The sequence below is a fragment of the Macrotis lagotis genome, chromosome 3 (genome assembly GCF_037893015.1).
Source record: "Macrotis lagotis isolate mMagLag1 chromosome 3, bilby.v1.9.chrom.fasta, whole genome shotgun sequence".
NCBI classification, from domain to species: Eukaryota; Metazoa; Chordata; class Mammalia; order Peramelemorphia; family Peramelidae; genus Macrotis; species Macrotis lagotis.
In genome coordinates, this window is record NC_133660.1 from 131,763,923 (window position 1) to 131,775,147 (window position 11,225).

Genomic DNA, 11,225 nt, shown 5'->3' on the forward strand with positions numbered 1-11,225 from the left:
TTGAGCGATGGAATGTTATATACCAGGAATAACAAAAAGGTCCTTGATTCTGAGTCAGAGTATGTGGGCATTAGGGAGAGTGAGTACTACTGGAAATGTGGAAGGAGAACAGGACCTAAAGGACTTTGAACAGAGGGCAATATATTTAATTCTGGAGGTGATAGGAAACTACTGGAGTTTACTCAATGGCAAAGGAAAATGTTTCATGGTTCCATCTATACTTAAGGGAGATAAATTTGACAGCTAAGTGGAGGATAGGCTGTAGAAGGGAGAGACTTGAGGCATAAGTTGATTGCAATAGTCCAGAAATGAGGTGCTGAAGGCTAGGACCAGTATGGTTACATATCAGAAAAGAGGAAAAAGCATAGTCAAATTATATTATGAAGATAAAATTCACAGGACCTGGCAAAAGGTTGAATATGAGGGAGGAGATTAAAAGAATGAGAAGTTAAGCAGGATACCCAAGTAGCAAACCTGGATTACTGGGAAGATGATAGTACCCTCAATAGTAATAGGGAGTATGGAAAAGGAGAGTACTTGAGGATTAAAAATAATGTTTTATCAATGTTAAATATAAGTTTATAGAACATTCAGAAAGAGGTGTCTAATAGGAAGTGTGAGACTGAAGATTAGAGAATTAGAGAAGTAGAATTAAGAATCATTCACTTAGAGATGATATCAATTGCATCAATGACAGCTGAACAGATCACTAAGTGAAATAATATAAAGCATGGGTCTACAAACTATGACTGGAAGCCCAAATCTGACCCACTTGATTTTGTATTTATAATTTTATTTTTGATTGTATTAAAATATAAAGTGTTATTTATATTTTTAGAAGCTAGGAACATTTTATAAATTTTCATTTTTAATAAGAAGTCTATTTTAACAGTAAAAGCCATTCTTTGTTTTCAGACCATATTACCCTAGAAAGGAAGCTAGATTTGGCTCTCGAGCTATAGTTTTCTAACCCCTCATATAAAGAAAGAAGAAAAGAGGATGGAGGAGAGAGGCCTAGGGGATACTCCCTGTTAGTGGGAATGAAGATTCAGTAAAGAATATTGAAAACAAGCAGCCATATACTTAGGAGGAAAACTGTCAGAATAGTTTTCTCACAAAAACGTAGAAGATATTATCAAAAATAGCATGATTGACATTGTCAGAGACCACAAGACAGGTTGAGATGACTAAGATTGACAAATAGGCCACTAGATTTGGTAATTAAAAGATTACTGACCATTTTTCAAAGAGGAGTTTGGGTAGAATGTGAGGTAGAAGTCAATTTGAAGAGAGATAACAATAGAGTGAGAAGGAAACGAAGCAGAGGGAGGTCAGAAGGGAGGGGATAACTTATTGTTGATAGGCTGCTTCAGGTTAGGATGGGAGGTAGAGGGGATAGCTTGATGAAGTAAAGATTTTTTGAGGATAGGAGAGAGATGGGCATGTTTACATGTGGTAGAGAAGCAGTCTACAGAAAGGAAGAGATTGGAGGTAATTGAAAGAGTATAGGTAGATAGAGCAATCTTCTGAGGTGATAGGATGGAATGGGATAATTTGTGCACATGTAGAGGTTTATCTTGTTAAGTCAAAGACTCACCACTTGTGAAACAAGGGTGAAATGGAGCATAAGGGGAGAAAAGGTAACTCTCAGCAAATGGTCTCAATTTTGTTTAATGAACTATGAGGCAAAGTTCTCAGCAAAGAGGATGAGGGAGTGGGGGAGCCAAGAGAGGTTTGAAGAGTCATGAAAAGGTTTGGAAGAGCTACTATGGTGAGTGGGATACTGAGTTAACTAGACAGGTATAAAAGAATTGCCTTTCTACTATGAGGATCCAATTGAGATTATACAATATAAATTTGTAATGGACATAGTTTTCATGCTTTCATTATTTTCTGAAACTTTGCTCAGCATCAGATGAATAGCAACAAAGCTGCAGATGACAGGAGACATCCCAGATTGAATCTAGTAGGGTTAAATCAGCAATAGGATAGGAATTCAAGGAACTCAAGAAAACTGAACTGGGTAAATTGTAACTGGGGTGGGGGATCCTGATGGAGAAAAGAGAACAGAGCTCATAAAAGCTTCATAGAGGGGCCGCTAGGTGGCGCAGTGGATGGAGCACCAGCCCTGGAGTCAGGAATACCTCAAATCCAGTTTCAGACACTTAATAATCACCTGTGTGGCCTTGGGCAAGCCACTGAACCCCATTTGCCTTTCAAAAACTAAAAAAAAAAAAAAAGAAGCTTCATAGACTGAGAAATAGGAGAAATAGGAGGTCCCAGTGAGGATGAAATTTAGGATTTGGTTGCAACACAGAAGGAGAGATTGAATGATAATATGTTGTCATTAGATAAAGCAAGTTCTGAGTTCATATATGGAAATGGTAATTTTGTGTGGGATGGTAAGATCAAGCTATGACCATTTTTATGTATAATTGAAGTGGGTTGGAGAAGTAGGTCATGTGAAATGAATAAATAATAGAGAAGTCTTTCTTCGTGGGCAAGAGGTATGGGGAAGAGAAATACTATGAGCTTAGAAACAAGTTCAATAAGTAGGCTAAGAGAATGTCCTGGAGATCAGGAGACTAGAATTTTGATTAGGTGGTAGATATGGATTGAATGAACCTTAAAGAAGAGGTTACTTAGTGAAGGTCATAGGGAGGGAGCCTGGGAACAGCAAAGGGTAGTAAGGAATATCCAATTCCCCCACCTAAACCAGTGCCTCATGTCAAATGAAAGTTCAACCAGTATTGCAAAGAGAGACCATGGAAACTGTCCTCAAGATCCAGTCCAGTCTTAATGAGAGACAGAAGATTGAAGTAGTTGGTGAGAAATCTCATATGTAAGGAGCAGATGTGACAGAGTGTACAATTGGACTAGTGGATAGACACAAAATAGAGCACTGGCTTTGGGGAAAAGTTAAGCTGAGAGACAAGGAAATAACAGATCAGGCAATAGAGGACAGAGAATGGGGGATTAAGTGATGACATCTAGGGGTTCATTGAGTCACTGGAATTGGGTGTGTATGATCAGATGGGAGTTTGTTTATCATTGAGAAATGAATTCAGGTAAGTTAACAAGCTCCCTAGGGATTTGACTTCACACTAAAATCTTCTCAGGGCCCTAGGCAGTCCAAGTTAAGGGACAAGTGAAGACAATGGGAAGAATGGTACTGTTTTCCTTACCTAAGGCAGACCAGACAGGGGACTTAGTATAATGAACTGGCAGGAGACTGACTCTTGACCATTAGCAGGAGACTGAAGTGCAAAGAAATGACATTTTTCTACTTCTTCAGGAAAGACTGGGTATGAGAACTGATATAATGGAATGGTGTTTATCTTCTTTTTATAGGAGACAAGAAAGCAATTAGGATGCCTGTCACAATGGTATGACATTTCTTCTCTTCCTTGGGAAGACAGGAGTCAAGGCAGGAAAATTAGTCTAATGGAATGGTGATTTCTTTTTCCCTAGGGAAGCAGGAGGTCATATAAAACTTCTTGCACAATGGAATCGTATTCTTTTCCTTATGTGGCTAGGTTGCTCAGCAAATAGAGTGCTGGATATGGAGCCAGGAAAACTCAAGTTCAAATGTAACCTCAGACACTTTGCTAGTTGTGCAACTCTGGACAAGACATTTAACTCTGTTTCAGTTTCCTCAATTGCAAAATAAGGATAATAATGATACCTACTTATCAGAGTTGTTTTGAGGATCAAATGAGATACTATTAGCACAGTACCTATATAAATGAGTTTCTCCTTCCCTTCTATTTCTCCATGTCCTCAGAAAGACAGAAGATCTGCCACAGAAGGGCTTTTCACCCCTAGTCCCAGAAGCAAGAGATTGATGCTTACTAGAATGGCAACTTTCCTCTTTCCTAGGAAAGCAAGAGAACAGAAAGAAGTTCTGATGTGATGGAATGGCGATAACTTTTGAATCAATGATGACATTGTGACTGATATTTTTGTAAATGGGAAAACACTATATTCAGAGCTCAGGGAAAGTGGTAGGTATTCTACAAACCAGTCAAATTGTAGTCTAATTATGAGAATGATTTTCAATTCCCCTAAGACTCTATCTATCTGTGAGAATGGTTTGTCAGTCAAGCAGCAACATGGCTGCCACTTATTTTTTCGTATCCTAACTTCAACTCTGTTGTGTGTGCGTGTGTGTGTGTGTGTGTGTGTGTGTGTGTGTGTGTGTGTGTTGGTAGGGTGTGAGGTGGAGATTACAGCTTCTGAGACATCTCCACTTTTCTTCCAATTACACAATTCTTCTTGCCAATTACACAAAATCAGAGACATTAACATCATTTACTTAATAATAAGGCAAAAGTAATATTAACTAAAACTTTTGGTCAAAAAAGGACAAAAGCAGGACTAATAAAAATATCATAATCTACTCATTAACCTAAGTCTCTCTCCTATTGATGAATATGTGTCCATGGAAAGAGAATGGACCCACACTTATAGAAGCCTAGCAAGAAGTTACATGAAAATGGAAATTGTTTATGAGGGATAATTATGGCTCTGGATGACAGGCTTTTAAAAAATATATATTTATTTAAGGCAATGGGGTTAAATGACTTGCCCAAGGTCACATAGCTAGGCAATTATTAAGTGCCTAAAGTTGTATTTGAACTCAGGTCCTACTGACTCTAGGGTCTATTCTCTTTCCAAATGACAAAATTTAATGTTCTTATTCTCTTTTCAAGAATATTTTACACCATGCATCATCTGTTGGCCAAATGACTACCTTAACTACTTTTTTGTTATTCTGAGGCTGCAGAAGCAACATCAAACTATTTTAGCACATAGCTGCTCTTGATAGGGTGTTAAGACAATGTTAAGCTATTTCATTGATAAGCAGTTCTCTTTACCAAATTTCTAGAATCTGCCCTGGGGCTCTGAAGACTTTCTTCCTTTTTAATATGTTGAGAGTAAGAGTGGTCTTTCCTTAGCCATCAAACTCTTCAAATAACTGGGGAATTTTGCTTTCTCTAATCAAGTCTCAGCAAAGTGATCAATCTCCACAGGGCACTGCTTCCAGAAAAATAGACTGTCTTTCACTATTTCTAATTCTTGAACCATGCAGGGTATTGAAAGGTAATAAAAGTAACCCCCCTCCTCCCCAAGAGACTTTCCTTCAGGATATCACTAGCAATGTGGTGACCTTTTCCCCAGATAATCAGCTTATCTGCTAAGCAATGCTCTGTTCATCATAGTTCCCAGCAAAACATCTGCAGTCTATTTATCAGATTAGCACTTGTCAGGTTCCATATTGACTTCTATAAGCAGTTTCTCTTGGTGCCTTCTTAGTCTTTTATTTTTGATTTCTCTTGTGCTGTTTTTTTTTTCTGCTCTATCTTCATCTGCCCATCTCCTATCCCCACTTTCTAAAGCCTCAAATATGGTCTTCTGGTTTAATGACTGATCTCTAGCTAAGGATATAAAACTAAAAAAAAATACACTTTTGTCTCAGGGATGATCTGAGTCACACAGTCTTTGTATAATCAAGCTAGAATCTAGAACTAGTTTTTGATACAACTGTATTCTTCAAAATTCTGAAAAGTCATTTATAAATAAACTGGCAGACAAAAATGAACTATCCTTAACCTAGTGAGTGGTTATTTCTTAATGGTCCTCTCAGTCTTTTTTATTTGAAAAGCAGTCTTTTCTCAGATCCACAGAACAATATGTATTTTTCCTCAGCATTTTAATCTGTGTGGTGGTGGAGCTTCTTTCCAAATTCCTTTTTTTCATTTGTCTTCCTTATACAAGTTAGTTTTATCTTCCAATTTTGTGCCAATTTCAAATTCCAAAGAGAGTTTTGGGATTCTTTCTTAGTTCCTCTGTTCTTCAGGTGAAAGTTTCTTAGTTTCTTCAACTGATCTTTTATATTGCTATATAATAGGTCATTTATATGATCAAATGATCATAGAATCAAAGTTATGAGGAACATCTGTTTCAATTCCTTCATTTTACACTTGAGAAAACTGAGGCCCAGAGAGTTAAAATGGTTTGCTCATAGTAATACAAGTGGGTAGCAACAAACACAGATCACCTTAACAGAATGATCCCAAGATCCTGCACCTCTTTTGATTACTCTCTTTTGTATAAGCCTCAATTTATTCATTTACCCATAAAAATGTGATGCTCAAATTTGGGACTAAGCCCAAAGGACTATAAAATTGTTTATACTCTCTGATTCAGCAATCCCATTGCTACATCAATATCCTAAACAGATCAAACAAAAAAGAAGTAGGCCTATTGATATTAAATATATATATATGTATATAGAATCTTGATCCTTTTCAAGAATGAAGGGCAAAACCATAATAATATAGAATCTATAGTATATAAAATATAATAATCTATAATTTGCAGTGGCTAAGAATTGGAAATCAAGGGGATTACCATCAATTAGTGAATGATGAAACAAATTGTGATATATGATTGTGATGAAATATTATTGTATTATAAGAAATGACAAACAGGATGATTTCAGAAAAACCTGACATATGAATTGATACAAAGTGAAGTGAGCAGAACTGGGAGAGCAATTTGTATGATAAAGAACTGTGAATCTCTTAGGTATTAAAGCATGATATCTTTCTCCATAGAATGAATTAATGTTGTCTGAATAAATCTAACCTTGATTTCTAGAGTTTCCCAGTTTCTGAGGTGTAAATACTAACATTTACATATAACCACATAAAGTCTCAAACATATATATTTCTTATATATATGGTTATATATATGTTATATACATATATATGTATATATAACATATAACCACAAGTCTCAAAAACTGGTTGTATTGGTTCCAGAACATCTTGCATTAGTACTTCTCATTTTCTTCCCTAGTTTATTTTGTTTTGTTTTACTTTATTTTTTGTTTTTGGCAAGGCAATGGGGTTAAGTGACTTGCCCAAGGTCACAGAGCTAGGTAATTATTAAATGACTGAGACTGAATTTGAGCTCAGCTGCTCCTGCCTCCAGGGTTCGTGCTTTATTCACTGCTCCACATAATTTCCCCATCCCAGGTTATTCTTTCCTCCCAAATCAACCACCATCAGAACTTTATTACATACTGACTAACATGACTTTGGAAATCTTACCCAATCTTCTGTCTTCTCAACAAAGGCAGCTCATTTATTATGCTAAATTAAAGGAAGAAGCAAAATACATTTTGAAGAAAATCAAGACTTTTCCTTTCTTAATATTCATTGGTGACTCATAAGTAAAAATGTTTCCATAGTAGAATAATATCTTATCTCAACAAAATGTAAGAGTGTAAATGTTAAGACAATTACAGAAAATCAAATAAAGATAAAATGGGAAAGACTCAAGGGATCTTTCTGGATGCAAGAACTTGCTATAATCAATAATCTAGGAGGTCTATCCTTTCAAAACACATGTTAAATTATTTTTTTCAGCTAAATCTCCATTCAGCAATATCAAAATGAAAGTTAAAAGATTATTCTTATGTAAATATGTGTTCTTTGAAGGTAATAGGAGCATATTGGTCATGCCCAATAAATTTCTATCTGACTCTATTGCCTTTAATTGCTCAAGCAAAGATGCTATATTTGAGCAAGACTCAGGATGGCAGAATAATATGAAACTTGCTTCAGGAACTCTCAGAAGACTGAACTATGTTTGGAGTGAGGAGAAGAAAGAGTGGTCATAATGAGATAGTCTGCAAGGAGATACCTAAACTCAGGATTCTGATGACCTTATAATCTGTGGGAGAAATGACTGGATCTCGGAAATCTCCACAGATCTTAAAATTGATGTGAGAGATTTAAATGAAAGGAGAACAAAAAAGAATTGAACTTTTCTCTGAAACACTAAGTAATCTCAATGAAATTCAAATTTGTGGCCTCTATGTCATCAGAATCATTCATTTAATTATGCAATCACTCACTTATTTAAATCATTCAATATTTAGTTAGAAAGCTCAGAGCCAAGTTTGAATGGAAGGGAAGAATACAAATGTACCTTTGACATAGTCTTTGTTGTCATATCCCAATCGAAGTAACTGACCCAGAACTGAAAAATGCAGCAATGAATTATATGTAAGCAAAAAAGACATAATAGGATGGATTCTGTAAAAGAAAAAAAAAGCCAGACATCATATCATCATATACAGGATCTCTCTCTCTCTCTCTCTCTCTCTCTCTCTCTCTCTCTCTCTCTCTCTTCTTTCTGGTAAACATGGATAAAAGACATCTAAATTTTATATTTCCCCCTTTCTTAGCAAAGAGTTCTATACATAGGAAGTGCAAGATGAATGATCAGTGAGTGAATAAATAAGTGAGATATATATCATTCAAGTGAATGATGGACTTCAAATCCTTTGATTATTTTCTAGTTATTCACTGTCTGCTGCATTGTCATCATCATCATCCCAACTTCCATTTCTATTGAAGTTTGATTTCTTCAAAGTGCTTTACATACATTATCTCATTCAATTCTCACAACACCAGGATGCAGGAGTTCTTGATAGCTCCATTTGACATTTGAGGCAGAGAGAAAATAAATGACTTTATAGGGATAACAGCAAGTAAATGATTGAGAAAATATATCAAATGAAGCAGTATCTTCCTGACTCTAAGTCTGACATTCTGTCCCCTATGGTGGGGGTTTATTATATAACACCACTGGCACAGTGGCATTTGATTATGGTCCACAGTCTAAGATGACATTCTGAACAAGGACTTAGAGCATTCAGTAGGTTTAGTGGAGTTCTTATAGGGGGAATTTTTGTTTTCTTTCTCCTCTGAAATAATTTACAAAAATCAGCTCCAGTGGTTCAAGCATTGGCTTGATAAGGCAAAAAAAAGACTTAAATCTATTTTATTCCTCTACATATCAGTTCACCTCAAAGTGCAGAATCAAAATCATTTCCTTTCCTTAGCTCTCCTGCCCCTCTAACCTTAGATGATCTTCTCAAAAACCTCCAAAAGAAATTTCCAAAAGAAATCTGTCTCCTAAGAACATGGCTGATTCACTGTGAAACCCACCCACATTTATGTTAAAATTATCTTTCATCCAAAACTAAAATTAAATTCTTTTAGAAATGCATATTTATATGTTCAGACTGGTTTGAGGTCAACATAAGTCATCTTTTCCAAAAACAATGACCTGTGAACCTTTTGAACCCAAACAGTTAAATATCTCTGCCAAGAACAAGCTGCTTTACTCCTGCCTGTCTTCAGGGTCAGGTCCATTAGATGTTTAATTCATATGATACTCTTCAAAGAACAAGATTATGATTCCCATTTCAAGGATCAGGAACCAAGGGAAGGAGGTAAACTATCTTATCCCAGGTCACAGGAGGGATCAGTGTCAGAACTAGGATTACCATATGGAAAGTCACAGAGAGCTTAGACTAAGTTCATCTCCTATAGAATTGGTCTACTTAAAGTACATTCTCCCACCCTTGCTCCCACTCCCTCATCAGTCTATGAGTATTCAAACAGCTGTGAGCTAACGGGAGAAAAGGCTCTCAAGCAAAACCCTAGAAAATGTCTGGGATACAGACATATGCTGACAGCAGGTGGGCTTTAAGATTTAAAGTATCTTAATAGGCAGTTTCTATTATAAGCAGTTACTGCTCAAATACTATAATGCTTCCCATATGGGGATAGTAAAACACTTTTACTAACCTTAATTAGACCTCACCTTGTGAAACAATCATTCCAACAATTTAGAGATGAGAAAAATAAGGAAAGAGATTGTTTTAAAAAAACCCAATGTACACGACAGGTTTAGATGACACTAAATTCCTTGCTTTCTCTATGTGTTCAAGAGATTTTCTAGCAGTATTCTCTTCCAATGCAAATCAACAGAATTTATTAAGCAACCACTATGATAAAGGCACTATGCTAGGACCTGGGAACCCAAGACTAAATGAAATAGAAACTAATAATCCCTTCTTTCCAGGATTTTCTAGTGTATTGGGGGCAGAGATGGCAGAGAGAGGGGAGTGGAAAGAGGGTAGAGGACATGGAGAAGGCAGTAGGAGAAACAGAAAAGGAGGAAGGTAGAGAACTATTAAGGGGGAAAGATAAGGGTTCTCATAGAAGATGGTCCATGAACTCAACACAAGATTCTAAGAGGCAGAGGTAAGGAGAATGTGTATTGCAAGTTTTAGTTATTCAAAGAAATAGATGTAGGAGATAGAAGGAAAAATTCAGGGAAAAGAGCAAATTGAACAAAGGTATACATATCCAACAAGCAAAGCATCTCTGTGTGTTTGTGTGTGTGTGTGTGTGTGTATACACACATATATAGATACATACATATATATATATATATGTATGTATGTAAAATGTATGTGAAAAGGTAAGCTAGAGGCAGACTGGTTTTAAATGACCAGCTGAAGAGCTTATCTTTTACTCTATAGAAATAAGATTCTTTATCTTGGGTCCAGTGTCAGTTACCAAGCCTTTATTAAGTACTTAAAATCTACCAAGAATTGTGCTAATCCTAAACTCTGGAAATATAAATAGAAGCAAAAAGAGAGATATAACTTGCCCTAGAGGAGCTCTCATTCTCATGGGAGAAGATAAAATAAAAGCAGGGACAGGGTTGGGGATGGTGGTGAAGAGAATAATGTATACATGCAGGGCATGGTGTAGATAGATAACTGAGGGCTGGAGAGGGAAATGAGAAACAGAAACCAGAGAGGGATGAACAGGGATGGCTCAGTATTTTTCTCAAAATAGAGACTTAAAGAAGAACCAACCAAACAGAGGAAGGGGCCATGGGAAAGGGGAGGGGGGAGAGATGATCCTTTGGAGTGAGAAAAATAATAATACTATGATGATGATGATGATGCCTAGGCACAATCAACCAAAAAATATATTGAATAAGAAGTGAACAAAAACTGATACAAGTATTTGTTTACAAAAAAAGGAATTGATTAAGATTTCAATTCAGGAGCAGTTTATTGCCATTAGAAATTACAGAAAGATTGAGAATCCCATGCTTACTTTTTTGAAGTAATGAAGTCAAATGCAAAATATTACTGGTCAGTATAAAAATTTTGCACCTGCCAAATAGCAAGTAAGACATGACCTGGTTGCTGGAATCATTTATCAGAAGTTTACTATTTTTAAGGCTAGACAGACAACACAACCCCACACCACAAATATAGATCTCAAAATACCCTAGAGACCTTAACCAATGAATGGTATTGGAATCAGACCATTCCCACA